Below are 14942 nucleotides of genomic sequence, written 5' to 3'. Positions count from 1 at the left end.
TTCGAAATATATGAACTAAGGATGTCGAGAGAGAGAGAGAGAGAGAGAGAGAGAGAGAGAGAGAGAGAGAGAGAGAGAGAGAGAGAGAGAGAGAGAGAGAGAGAGAGAGAGAGAGAGAGAGAGAGAGAGAGAGAGAGAGAGAGAGAGATGAGAGAGGATACAATAGGGAGGGGGGGAGGAGGGAGGAGGGTAGTGAAGGAAGGAACGCGGTTGGGGTCTAAAGTACATTTTTAACCCACGAAAAATATAATGATCGCAAGTCTTGATCCTCTATTAGTGTGAGCGTTCGTTGATACGGGAGGGCGAGGAAGGGACGCGATCACAAGAAGAATTTATACAGAGATGGAAACCTTTAGAAATCACGTCATTTTTCTGCTTTCATAGGTCGAGGAAGAGTGAGAACTGGAAGCGATTTTTAAGAGGGACGAAAATAACTATGACTAATCCCCTTTGCTCTTCTTTTCATATCATCTCCTCCACTTTCTCTCCACAGTTCAGCATCTGTTCTTCTTCATCTCGTCTAATATATTTTTCTTATAATTTTTTCTCCTACTTTTATTGTTCTCTATTCTCCTCTTCATCTGTGGTACTCCGAAACAACCGTAATTAGTCTCCTTTGCTCTTCTTTTCATATCATCTCCGTCACTTTCTCTCCACAGTTCACCACCTGTTCTTCTTCATCTCGTCTAATATATTTTTCTTATAATTTTTTCTCCTACTTTTATTGTTCTCTATTCTCCTCTTCAGCCGTGGTAATCCGAAACAACCATAATTAATCTCCTTTTCTCTTCTTTTCATATGGTCTCCTTCACTTCCTCGCAGTTCACAACATACTCTTTAGTCTCGTCTAATATTTTTTTCTCATTATTTTTCCTCTTACTTTCAATTGTTCTCTCTATTCTCCTCTTCATCCGTGGTAATCCTTTTCAATACTGCGAGGTGGGTGGATAAGACAGGTAGGTAGGGAGGGAGGATAGTACGTGCATCAGCGGACCGGAGCCTTGAGGTCTGTAGCAGCGGCGGGTCGGGGCGGCCAAACAAAGCATTGCCTCTGATTATCACTCGAGGCTTTAATTCGCCGCGTGATTGGACCAACAACTTAGCCGCGGAGAGGGCGAGAGGGACGTGATGCACCGGCCTGACTACGCACTGGCGCCATACCCTCGACACTTACATACATACGTCCACACATACACACATACATACCTATAAACATACATACACATTCATATATACATACAGACAGACAGGTAGACAGAAAGGTAGGGACACAAATGCACGTAGACATAAAACACACACACACACACACACACACACACACACACACACACACACACACACACACACACACACACACATTTAGCTCCTCCCCTTCCACACACACATTCCCCCCACCGCACACACATCCACCCCCCCCTCCCCCACACACAAACATTCACCCCCTATCCCCCACCACATACACACACATTCAACCCTCCCCTCCCCCCCACAAACACAGTCCCTCCTCCCCTCCCCCCCACAAACACAGTCCCTCTAAACCATGATAATTAGATGTGCTCAGCGAGGGCGCGAACCATGTCAACACAACCCGCATGTACCGACTCGTGCATCTCCCCCGCCCGCTCGGAGCATCAATACGTCTTGCACTCAACGGATGGAAGATACTACAGGACGATCGTTAGGGAGGAAGTACACAGTACTTATAAACAGTGATAATCAGGAGGAATTAGCTGTAGGGCGCGTCAACTATGCTATATCACTTTTTGTACAGCAAGGTAGGCAGGTCAAGGACAAAAATACAAATACAGCAACAGAAAAGCTCGCACACGCAGCTCCGGGAAAGGAAAGCAAGAACGAGAGGCCTAAAGAGAGGTCAAATAAGGGTGGAGAGGTGTCTTGATACTCTCCTCTGTAGACGCATAATTCTAAGAGATGATAAAATTAGTTGCAAGCAAGTGATATCCCTAGAAATTATTAGATACCAGAGGATGGTCATTAGCAGGAGGAACACGGTATTTATAAAGAGTGGTAATTAGGAGTACTTAGTGAGGGCGTTTGTTACGAAGTCGTCTCTACTGCATCACCTTGCCCTGTAGACGCATAATACTGAGATGATAATTAGTCTTAAGCAAATGATATCTCCAGGAACGATGATTAGGAATGCTCAGTGTGGGTGTGTCTGTCCTTGCAGGTCTTTATAAGCAGAATGAAAAAAAAAAAGAATAAAAGTCGACTATACTACATCTCTTTACACAGGAATCAAAACAGTAGATGATAGTTAGTTGTTAACAAATGATATCTCTAGAAATGATTAGGAATACGTAAGTAAGGGCGCGCCTCAGCAAGTTAACTTTACTGCCACGCTTTATCCCGTAGATGCGTAATACTAAGAGACGAAAATTAGTTTACACATGATAGTATATCTAAAAATGATAATAGGATATGCTTAGTCTAGGCGCGTCTGTCTTTGCAAGCCGACTATACTACATCCTGACACAGAAGATACTAAATACTAGATGAGAGTTAGCTGCAAACAAATGGTGTCTCCAGCAATGATTAGATAAACTCAAGTGTGGGCGCGTCTTAGCAAGGAACAATAAGAGAGAACAACAGCAAGAACAAGATGAACAAGAGCGAGAACTGGAAGAACAGGAACACGGAGAAGAAAACAAGAAAAAGCTAGACCAAGAAGAATAAGAATAAGAACAAGAAGACTAAGAAAACAAGGAAAACAAGAAAATTAGTAGAAGAAAACAAGAAGGGAAGAAAAACAAGAACAACAATAGATGAGAAACCGCCATACAACAACACCTTACCCTGCAGACGCAAAAATACTAAGAGGATAATTACACGTAAACAAATGATACCTTAAAAAACGAAAATTAGATTATACCCAGCGTGGGCGTGTCTCTGAAGGTCAAGTGCACTGTATCGCCTTACACATTGGTTGCAAAATACTTGATGAAAATTAGCTGTACGCACACGCCTCTCAGCGAAGATAATTAGATATAGTCAGTGTGGCGAGTCTTTGCGAGTAAGTATATTGCATCCTTGACATAGTACGTAGATGCATGTTACTAGGAGATGAAAATTAGTGGTTAACATATCTATACAGTGATGAATAGATACACTCAGCGTGGGCGTGTCTTGGCAAGTCTAGTACAGCAATCATCTTACACAGTAGATTCAAATGAATAGAAGATGAAAAATAGTTGTTAACACATGCAAGATTTCAATAATGATAATCAGATATACTCCTCGTGGGCGCATCTTTTGTAAATCTAGTATAACAGAGATGAAAATTAACTGTTAACACACGCAAGCTCTAAACAATGATAGTTATATATACTCATCGTGGGAGTGTCTAATGTCAACACAATATCAGTGTTCAGGATTGTGTTTACCTTCTCAATACTTTCCAGCAGCCACTCGACGCATGATACTAACTGATGGTGATGGTGTAAACATTCGCTGATAAAGGGAGGGCGAGGAAGGAACACAATCGCAGGAGGAAATGATAATAATTGGAAGTCTTTTCCTTTTTAATACTGTGGATGGTAATGATAATCGAGCACATGATATCTCCAAACAGTGATGAGTGTGTGTACTCAGTGCTCGGTCAAGTCATATTGCGTGGATGCTTCTGAAATGAGTAATAAAGATACGTTTAAATAAATGCTTAATCACTGCAATCTTAAAGTCTTCCTGAAAAGTGCGAGGAAAAGTCTCATTGTTCGTGGCGGTAATATATTTTGGGGTTAGAGTACAAGCTTTTATATATTCGCTCATTGAAAAACATAACTCTTCTCCCAATATGCTTCGAAATGGGTATTAAAGATACGTTTAAATAAATGTTTTAATCACCGTAATCTTAAAAGTGATGCTGAAAAGTGCGAGGAAAAAGTCTACAATGCTCGTGGCTGTAATATATTTTGGTTAAGAGCACAAGCTTTTATTTATCCTCTCGCTGAAAAACATAACTCGTCTCCCAATATGCTTCTGAAATGAGTAATAAAGACACGTTTAAATAAATGCTTAATCACCGTAATCTTAAAGTGATGCTGAAAAGTGCGAGTAAAAGTCTACAATGCTCGTGGGTGTAATATATTTTGGGGTTAAGAGTACCAGCTTTTATTTATCCTCTCGCTGAAAAAACATAACTCGTCTCCAGGTATTTTAAGAGCTTGTTTACACTCGTTTTCGCCGTCGTATATTGTCAAGGTCAGTGTGGGAACATTGTGCAACGCGTCTGGCTGTACCTCGCCCTGCTATAACCTTGTCCCTCAGCCAGATACCCGGTGAGCCTCCTAACCTAACCTGAGCGCGTTCTCCCTATCTCTCTACTGGTATGTGGCGGTACTCTTGAACAGGAAGCTTGCGTTAGGTTAGGTTAGGTTGGGAGTCATTTAGGGTAGTTTTGAATGCGAATCACAATGAGAGTATTTTCCAGAACAACCGTGGTTAGTTTCAAGCTACAGCCGAACATTTTTACTCAGGGACCACATACCATTTCAGAGATTCAGAATATGCACCCCACCCCCCCCAGTACAACACCAGCACCCTGACCCACCTGACCCACACCTCCAGCAGCTCTCCCCGACCCCAAGGCCCCTAACTAGCTCCCTCACCCCAATCCCTTGTTATGCGACACTTGCTTTCTGTCTATTAACTGGCTCTCATCTCTTCCTTCTGAGACCAAGATCAATAAATCTGCATATTATTTCAGGGGATTACGTGTCACTCCCGCAGCTGCTTAGTTTGGCCGATGTGTGTGTGTGTGTGTGTGTGTGTGTGTGTGTGTGTGTGTGTGTGTGTGTGTGTGTGTGTGTGTGTGTGTGTGTGTGTGTGTGTGTGTGTGTGTGTGCCCCGCCCCGCCATGCAAGCAGCTCAGGACCCTCCGCCCCTGGGTTCCGATTTAACGCTGTAGTAAATTAGGAGAGAGCAGTCTAATGCTTGGCCCGGATCGCCGCTAAGGAGGGCGTGTGTCTGGTCCCTGCTTGTCGGGCGTCCATCGGCGGGTCTGTGTTCGCGGGCAGCTCACTCATAAGGCGACGCGTGGCCTTATATGAGACCCATGACCCTGGGGCCGAGGAGGAGGCTGGCCAACGACCCCGGGCAGCCAGAGGGTCAAGCACTCCGGGCCGGGTAACGCCGCGGCCAAACACGGCATCGCAGTCTTATTAAACATTTCCTGCCAGCCGGGCGCGAGCAGACCGGATTATAGAAAAAGCTGAGTTTTTTCGTGTTTTGAGAAGCGTTTCAGAAAGAAGTGACGTGGTTTTGAGGCGAGAAAACCTAATACATGCATTTCTTATTGTTTAGGAGCCTAAGTTGAAGGAGAGCTGTGATTTATGAGGAAGAAAAGCAAATGCGTATATGCATTCATGTTTTGCTTTTCAGAGTCGTTGTGAAGAGATGCTGAAATTTTGGGGGTGAGGGAGAAAGCAGAATAAGTGTGTGTCTCGCTCAAGTAAAGTGCTATCTAACTGAATTAAAGATAAAACTCAAAAAGAACAATTTTTTTCTGTTTCAAGGACCAACTCATAAAAAAGCAGATTTGTTTTTCTCTCCATAACCGTTGTAAAAGAGATCCTGGGATTGTTGGGTGTCAGGAGAAAGCCTTAAAAATGTGTCCCGATCAAGTGAAAGATGAAACTATAATCTAAGTGGAAGGAAAGCTGTGGTTATGATGAAAAGGAAAGACCCACTCGTTGAAATGCAGTATATTAGTTTCCTCTCCAGTCATTGTGTAATGGCCAAAATGAATTACTACCATCTAATTGTAATGGTATTTTTCCCCATGTAAATAGAGTTAACCTGGGGTGTTTGCGCAACCAGTTATATGTATGTGGGTTTTCATGAGAGAGAGAGAGAGAAGGAGGAAAAACAGAGAGGAAAAACATAGAAAAGTATGTAAGGAGAGAGAGAGAGAAGTTTGAGAGAGAGAGGAGAGAGAGAGAGAGAGAGAGAGAGAGGAGAGAGAGATGAGAGAGAGAGAGAGAGAGAAAAGAAGGCACACAAGAGAAGGAGGAAAACATGAAAAGTGATGAGAGGAGAGAGAGAGAGAAATATAGAGATAGGAGAGAGAGAGAGCGAGAGGGGAAGAGATGGGTGTTGAAACAAAGAGGCCTGTTGGGCTTCCCATATCTCCCCTACAATCTGTGAGTGTCAACAAAATTCAGAGGTGTCCAGGGGGTCAAAACAGAGGGTATCGTTGCCAAAAGTGGTCAATCTGCCTTCTTTTAATTATTGCAGGAGAATGAGTAAATATTTATAATGGAAATAAAATGCCAGAGACCTTATATTGATATTGTGAGGCCTACCAAGAAATCTCAGGTCTCAAGCAGGCCCTAACCTACGGTGGTCAGTTTGTCACTCCAATTGACGTCACACCAAAGGCATTTTGGGGCCGAGACTAACGCCCTTCCTCGCACTTAGGTTGTGGGAGCGAGCTCATTCTCACGAGCGACATCGCCCCTTTCAGGTGAGGAAAGAACTGTTCACGGTCTTCAACTCCACTTTGGCTATAATACTATAACGAGACTGGATTCTCACGAGCGACATCGCCCCTTTCAGGTGCGCCAAGGCAAGCCTGACAGATGGGAAGCTTGGGCGTCGTCAGACCAAGGCCAACATGCAGCAGTAAACACTTTTGAGAAGCTGCGTTGTGTGGGGATTGCCTGTGCCAGCAGGGTGTGGAAGAGAGGAAGCTGAAAGGAGAAGGGCCAAAAGGAATGGTATGTGTGTTTGTTCTCAGGGGGTAACAATGGATAAGCGCAAAACACTCACTAGTTTGGATTAGGACTTAATTAAGGTGTGGAATGGTGGAGTCTGTGTTTCCCGTGTGGCGTGGAAACAATTATGTTGGTGCTACTTATTGCCATGTGTGCATGCTAGGTTAAAGAGTGTTAATGTTAACCTGTGTTCATGAGTATTTACAAGTGTAATTAGTGATGTAAGCTAACCTCTAATAAGTGGACCCTGTCCTAATGACCTTAGATTCCACCATCAGAATCCCTAAACAATAATTACACTCAAGTAACTTCTTACAGTCGTGAGTACCTATATTACTTGGACAGGTGGATGATCCTGTGTGCGATAATGGTGCCTTATAAGACTGGGTGAATAAACTACTAATTTTACTCTGTGGTTTAAATGATCAATAATTAATTCTACTTTTGAGGTATAATGAACCTACATAATTAATTAAAAAGAGTGCCCATGAACGGCACGACAATTTAGCGAAAGAGATGGTGGAGGAAGCTTTTGGGAATTGTTGAGGAAAGCAGGATTAAGGGCTGGCCTGTCCCGATCAGAGTGAAGCGCTTGTTGGAATTAAAAGAATAAAACATGAGGAAGGAGAGCTGTAGTTTATGAATAGGGAAGACCCACTCGCGAGTATTATTTTCCTCCTCCAGAGCCATTGTGAAAGAGACGCTGGGCTGTTTTGGGGAGAGGAGAAAGCAGCATTAAGTCCGTGTTGTGTCCTCCCAGTCAAGGTCTTATTTCAACATATCCCGCCAGTGCACGAGAAAGCATCGAATCTATTATTATTATACAAATCAATTTTGCTTTTTGTATTTATGTGGCCGAAACAATACACCTCCATATCACTGTTTTAGATCTTATTAACATTCCGCCTCCGCCAGCGCCTGAAGAAAAAATGTATTAATTCATTTTTATAATTTAAATCGACGTGTTTTCTTGTTATATAAAGCGGGGTATGTTTTGGTGTGATACACTTCTGGTGAGCAGGAAGAAAATCATACAGTTTCCCTCCTAGTTTTTTTTTTTTTACTTAAAGGAGGAAAAGGAGGATGAAGGAGGGAAGGAGAGAGGAAGGGGGAGAGAGAGAGAGAGAGAGAGAGAGAGAGAGAGAGAGAGAGAGAGAGAGGAGAGAGAGAGAGAGAGAGAGAGAGAGAGAGAGAAGGAGGAGGAATTGCAATGAAAGAAGTTTCTTTAATCTTGTACTTATTCATTTATTTATTTTACAATTTTCTATTATTTTACTTTATTTTATTCCATTTATTTTACTTTTTTGTAAAAGTGCTGCGTCATAGAAAAGAACGGGAGCCAGATGTATGTTTCCTTCAATCTTTACTTAATCATTTATTTATTTTATTTTCTACTATTTTATTTTTACTGTATTCCATTTATTTTACTTTATTTTGTGTGTCATGAAAAGAGTGCTTGTGAATGTACCTTAAGGGCAAAATATCGTAATGACCTTTAAACTGTCACCCACAACCGCATAAACCGCCACATTTTATTAAGCTCCCTACACGCCCTATCTGACACATCTTCATAACTTTCCCTTCTCCTCCTCCTCCTCCTCTCCTCATTCTGTTCTTATTCAGCCTTCTATCTACATTCTATATCTTCAACATCTGTCCTCGTCCTTCATATAATGTTCCTTTCTTCTTATTTCTCACTTTTCTTCTCTGACTCTCTATTACTCCCTTTCATTCGCTTTCTCGTACCTCCGTCTCTCCACCCGTCTATTATGTCTATACGTCTATCCACCTTTTGTTCTCTCCTACTTCCTCCTCTTTCTCTTATGTCTCTCTCGTCCTTCTTTCCTCCCTCCACCCCTCTGTTTTGCCTTCTCTCCACTCTTTCCTCCAACGCCAGCCTCCTCCTCCTTGCCTCTTTTCGCTCTCTCCTTTCCTTCTTATCTCTCTGGTCTTTCTCTTCCTTATCTTTCTCACCCCACCTTTATATTGGGAGACTATAGATGTAAAGAAAGCATTTGAGTGCATATGAAATATCCCAGGTCAAGTACTGATTTCTATCTCTTTTTTTTTTCTATATTTTTCTATCTAACTGTCTATCTGTCTACTTGTCATTGTGTCCTTGATCTTCAGTTCTCTATTCCGTCTTCTATATCTTACTAAACACTCTCTATCGTTTTTTTGTTTCTCCTATTCCTTTCTTTTTTCCAATATGATATCTATCAGAACTATTTATCTCCCTGGCAATCTGTATCTATCTATGTATCTATCTATCTATGTTACTATTCAACCTTCTACTTAATTATTTGTATCTATTTATCAGCCGCTAATATTCCTGCATGGAGAAAAACAGCCAGTATGAGGGCTGAAGGAAAAGAAGGTGCAGGAAAATGTTTATGCGCCATTCATATCTCTCACTACATTACATTTGGTTTCATAGTATTGTTCAAATTCGTACTGAAATTGAGTAGAATTTACTCCCGAACAGTGAATTCTCATCTTTTTTAGATAATGAATGGCGTGGTCAGGAAACTGGGCGAGGCGAGTGAGGTGCAGTCGTCCAGTTTGGGACGAGCTGGGCACAGCCACGGCCGATGCAGGGGGCAGCTGACACCCCGGCACAGGCAGCAGGATGGGGACGCGCTCAGCATAACTCTGAATCGCAAAACTCTGTGATTCAAATATTACCTTCAGGACGATTTACTGATAGATAGAAAGGTTTTAGAAGTAATATATAAGAAATGTAAGAAATACAAGTCAGACAGCGAACTCAAGGCCCAGGTCCTGGGCCCCACTGTCACGGGCTTTGTGAGAAATCTTGCCCGAACAGGCACTGGTTCATTCGTCTGTAGCATCTTCGGCTGTGTTTTCCATCTCGTCATTCATGCCAATGGCATCTTCATCACCCTGACATTTTCAATGGGCTCTTCTATCTCGTCATTCATGCCAGTGGCATCTTCATCACTGACGTTTCAATTGACGCGATCTCTCGTCGTTTCGTAATGATAATCTTCATCACTGACATTTTCAATTGGCTCTTCTATCTCGCCATTCCTTGTCAATGGCATCTTCATCCTTGTTGTTTTCAGTTGGCTCTTCTATCTATAACCATTCATGTCAAAGTAATCTTCATCCTTTGACATTTCAATTGTCTTTTCCATTTCGTCAATTCGTAATGGCGTCTTCGTACTATTTATTTTCAATTGTCTTCTATCTCGCCAGTCATGTCAGGCATCTTCATCACTGACATTCAATTGTCTTTTCCATTTGCGTCATTCATGTCAATGGCATCATCACTGACATTTTCAATTGTCTTTTCCATTTCGTCATTTCATGTCAATGGCATCTTCATCACTGACATTTTTGCAATTGACTCTTCTAACCATTCATGTCAATGGCATCTTCATCACCGACATTTTCGTTGTCTTCTATCTCGCCATTCATGTCAATGGCATCTTCATCACTGACATTTTCAATTGTCTTTCCATTTCGATCATTCATGTCAATGGCATCTTCATCACTGACATTTTCAATTGAAATAGCTACCCTCGCCATTCACGTCAATGGCATCTTCATCACTGACATTTCAATAGGCTCTTCTATCTCGCCATTCATGTCAATGCATCTTCATATGACATTTCAATTGTCTTCTATCTCGCCATTCATGTCAATGGCATCTTCATCACCCTGACATTTCAATTGTCTTTGTTTACAAATCATTCCATGTCGTGGCATCTTCATCACTGACATTTCCAATTGAAATCTTCTATCTAGCATTCATGTCAATGGCATCTTCATCTTAACATTTTCAATTGTCTTTTCCGTTTCGTCATTCATGTCAATGGCATCTTCATCGCTGACATTTTCAATTGGGCTTTCCTATCTCGCCATTCATGTCGTGGCATCTTCATCACTTGACATTTTCAATTGTCTTTTCCATTTCGTCATTCATGTCAGTATCTTCATCCGCTGACGACCAATTTGGCTCTTCTATCGTCATTCATGTCAATATCTTCATCACTGACATTTTCAATTGGCTCTTCTATCTCTCATTCGTATCGGCATCTTCATCACTGACATTTTTCAATTAGTCTCTTCTATCTCGTCATTCATGTCAATGGCATCTTCATCACTGACATTTCAATTGGCTCTTCTATCTCGTCATTCATGTCAATGGCATCTTCATCACTGACATTTTTCAATAGGCTCTTCTATCTCGCCATTCATGTCAATGCGTCTTCATCACTGACATTTTCAATAGGCTCTTCTATCTCATTTCATGTCAGTAAGCATCTTCATCACCGACATTTCAATAGGCTCTTCTATCTCGCCATTCATGTCAATGGCATCTTCATCATGACATTTTCGAATTGTCTCTTCTATCTCGCCATTCATCAATGGCATCTTCATCACCAGCATTTTCAATTGTCTCTTCTATCTCGCCATTCATGTCAATGGCATCTTCATCTGACATTTTCAATTGTCTTTTCCATTTCGTCATTCATGTCAATGGCATCTTCATCACCTGACATTTTTCAATTGGCTCTTCTCCTCGTCATTCATGCCATTTGGGGGTCGTCATCGTTGACATTTCAATTGGCTCTTCCATTTCGTCATTTATGCCGGCGCATCTTCATGTTAGCATATTCAATATTGTCTTCCACCTCAAATTCGTGCCACTGGTCATGTTATTCATCAGTGACGCATCTTCACCCGTCAGGAAGAAGACGGAACTATCTTGATCTAGCGATAGCCAGCGCTCTCCTGTTCTCTCCTCGCCATTTCTTGTGCCTGGATAACCTATGCAGGGGCAGCAGCTTCCTGGCGTGTTGTTTTCTGGAGGAGGAGGCAAGGAGAGCATTTTCCAGCTCCGGAGAGGTGTTCCTTGACCCTTCGGTCCCTCTCAGGGCAGCACGCAGCAGGAACGTTTCGTCCAGCAATCCTGTATTGCTGCCGCTGCAACGTGGTCCTCTCAGGGCTTGCCTAGTGCTGGAGTGGCGAAAGGCATGTGCCTGCCCAGCAGCGGCTCCAGTGGCAGCGCTCCTGCAGCTGGAGGAGTTTCTGCCCACTGATTCAGGCTACCAACTGGCTGTTGCTGAAGAGCTTGTTAGGACCTCCTGTTGAACCTGCTCCCTGCTGCCCGAAAATTTGACGGCGTCCACCTGTGGGCAGAACCAGGCTATTCCCAACCCAGCCTGGTCCTTTCTGCCGCCTTGGACTTGTCAGGAAGAGGAGGGACGTCCAGGCGCAGGCTGTCGCCGTTGCCGTCCACATCCTTAGGCGAGGGCCTTGGTGCAGCTGTTCCCATGGCCTCCTGGGCCAAAGGTGGCATCCATGTCAGCAGAAGAAGCGAGAGGACAACTGAGAACCCAGACCCATAGTGAGAAAGAAGCAACTGGAGCAAGTGGAGCAACTAGGAAATAAAAACAAAGTAAGAGTGAGAGGGTGAGAAACAGAGAGTGAAAAGAGGGATGCAACCTGACACCAAAGGCCACGCATGAAAATAAAGGAAATTTTATGGAGAAAGAACTTTGGGGAACAAATATAGACTTCAGAAATGAGGAAAGATAAATTGAAAGGATATGGGAGGGGGAGAGGAGCAGAACAGTGTAAAAGAAAAGAAATAGGGAGATGGGAAAGAGAGACTTCAAACTGCTTCAGACACACCAACACACGACCTGGTCAGACCATTTTCAAATCCAACGCTTACCTGTCTGTCAGCGTTTCTTCCTCCCAATCTTCTGTTCTTCCATTTATCTTCTAATCTCTCCATCTCTCCCACCTCCTTTCTCCATCTCTTCCTTCGTTCCTCCTTTCATCCCTCCATCCCACCTTTTCTCCCTCAATTCTTTTCTCTTCTCCTCCTCTCTCTCCGCCCTCCTTTCTTGTCAAATTTCACAATCCCGCAAAGAATGTCGGACATTAATACTCTCTTGTTAAATCCGCAAAAATGATTCGCGTTGGCTGCGTCAGGAAAAGCTTTTGATATACCGACGCCCGTAAACTGGGGGAAGATGTGTATTAGCGTTGATCTCTCTCTCTCTCTCTCTCTCTCTCTCTCTCTCTCTCTCTCTCTCTCTTTCTTTTTTTTTTATTTCACTGTCTTTCTCTTCCTTCCTTCTTCCTTCTCTTTCTTTTTCTTTCTTTCTTTACTCTTTCTCATAAATGTTCTCTTCTTTTCTTTTCTGTTTACTTACTTCATTTCTTTCTTCCTTCCTTCCTTCCTTCTCTCACATTCCTCCTTTTTCTTTCTTCCTTCATTCACATCTCCTTCTTTCTTCCTTCCTTTCCTTTCTTTTTTTCTCACACACACACACACACACACACACACACACACACACACACACACACACACACACACACACACAAAACACACACACACACACACACACACACACACACACACACACCTGGACTAATTTAGAGGCAGGTATGCGCCTCTCATCACCAGGTGTACGCTTCCGACCTTCCTTTCTTCCTTCCTTCCCGCGGCTATTGTATTGAAATAGGCAGCCCCACCACCTGAACCCCATCCCTGCCGCGCCCTCTCAAACATCCTCCTTATATCTATCCTCTTGCTTCCTTATTAATCGTCTTTGTCATCGTCGGTGTCTTTTACTGGTCTTCGTTTTTCACCCTCGTCAGACTCCCTTTCTTATCCTGCTACTTGTCTTTCTGTTCGTCCTCGTCCTCTTCCTCGTCAGCGTTCTCTTACTCTAGTCATCGTTTTCAATCTTTGGCTACATCTTTTCCTCGTTAGACTATTTCACCCTCGACCTCGTCTTCTTCCTCGAATGCGTTCTCGTTTTCATCCTCGTGAGCCTTCTTTGTCCTCCTCCTCGTCCTCATTTTTTCTCTTCTACCTACTTCTGCTCCTCTGCTCTTTCTGCTCCTCTTCTTCCCTCTCTTCTCTCTATCTTCTGTCTCCTCTTCTTCTTCTATCCTCGTCATTTCATGCTGCCAATGGCATCTTCATCACTCAGCATTTTCAATGATGGCTCTTCTATCTCGCCATTCATGTCACTTGGCATCTTCATCACTGACATTTTCAATGAAATAGGCTCTTTCTATCTCGTCATTCATGCCAATGGCATCTTCATCACTGACATTTTCAAGTGTCTTCTCTCGCCATTATTGTCAATGGCGTCCTCATCTGGCATTTTCAATTGGCTCTTCTATCTCGCCATTCATGTCAATGGCATCTTCATCGTTGACATTTCAATTGTCTCTTCTATCTCGTCATTCATGCCAATGGCATCTTCATCGATTGACATTTCAATTGTCTCTTCTATCTCGTCATTCATGCCAATGGCATCTTCATCCATGACATTTTCAATTGTCTATTCTATCTCGTCATTCATGCCAATGGCATCTTCATCGGTGACATTTTCAATAGTCTCTTCTATCCTCGTCATTCATGCCAATGGCATCTTCATCACCGACATTTTCAATTGGCTCTTCTATCTTGCCATTCATGTCAATGGCATCTTCATCACCGACATTTTCAATTGTCTTTTCCATTTCGTCATTCATGTCAATAGCATCTTCATCACTGACATTTTCAATTGTCTTTTCCATTTCGTCATTCATGTCAATGGCATCTTCATCACTGACATTTTCAATTGGCTCTTCTGTCCCGCCATTCATGTAATGCATCTTCATCACTGACATTTTCAATTGACTTCTATCTCGCCATTCATGTCAATGGCATCTTCATCACTGACATTTTCAATTGTCTCTTCTATCTCGTCATTCATGCCAATGGCATCTTCATCGTTGACATTTTCAATTGTCTCTTCTATCTCGTCATTCATGCCAATGGCATCTTCATCACTGACATTTTCAATTGGCTCTTCTGTCTCGCCATTCATGTCAATGGCATCTTCATCACTGACATTTTCAATTGGCTCTTCTATCTCGCCATTCATGTCAATGGCATCTTCATCACTGACATTTTCAATTGGCTCTTCTATATCGCCATTCATGTCAATGGCATCTTCATCACTGACATTTTCAATTGTCTTTTCCATTTCGTCATTCATGTCAATGGCATCTTCATCAATGACATTTTCAATTGGCTCTTCTATCTCGCCATTCACGTCAATGGCATCTTCATCACTGACATTTTCAATTGGCTCTTCTATCTCGCCATTCATGTCAATGGCATCTTCATCACTGACATTTTCAATTGTCTTTTCCATTTCGTCATTC

The sequence above is a fragment of the Eriocheir sinensis genome, unplaced genomic scaffold, assembly GCF_024679095.1.
Source record: "Eriocheir sinensis breed Jianghai 21 unplaced genomic scaffold, ASM2467909v1 Scaffold652, whole genome shotgun sequence".
NCBI lineage: Eukaryota > Metazoa > Arthropoda > Malacostraca > Decapoda > Varunidae > Eriocheir > Eriocheir sinensis.
This window is presented reverse-complemented; position numbering follows the sequence as displayed.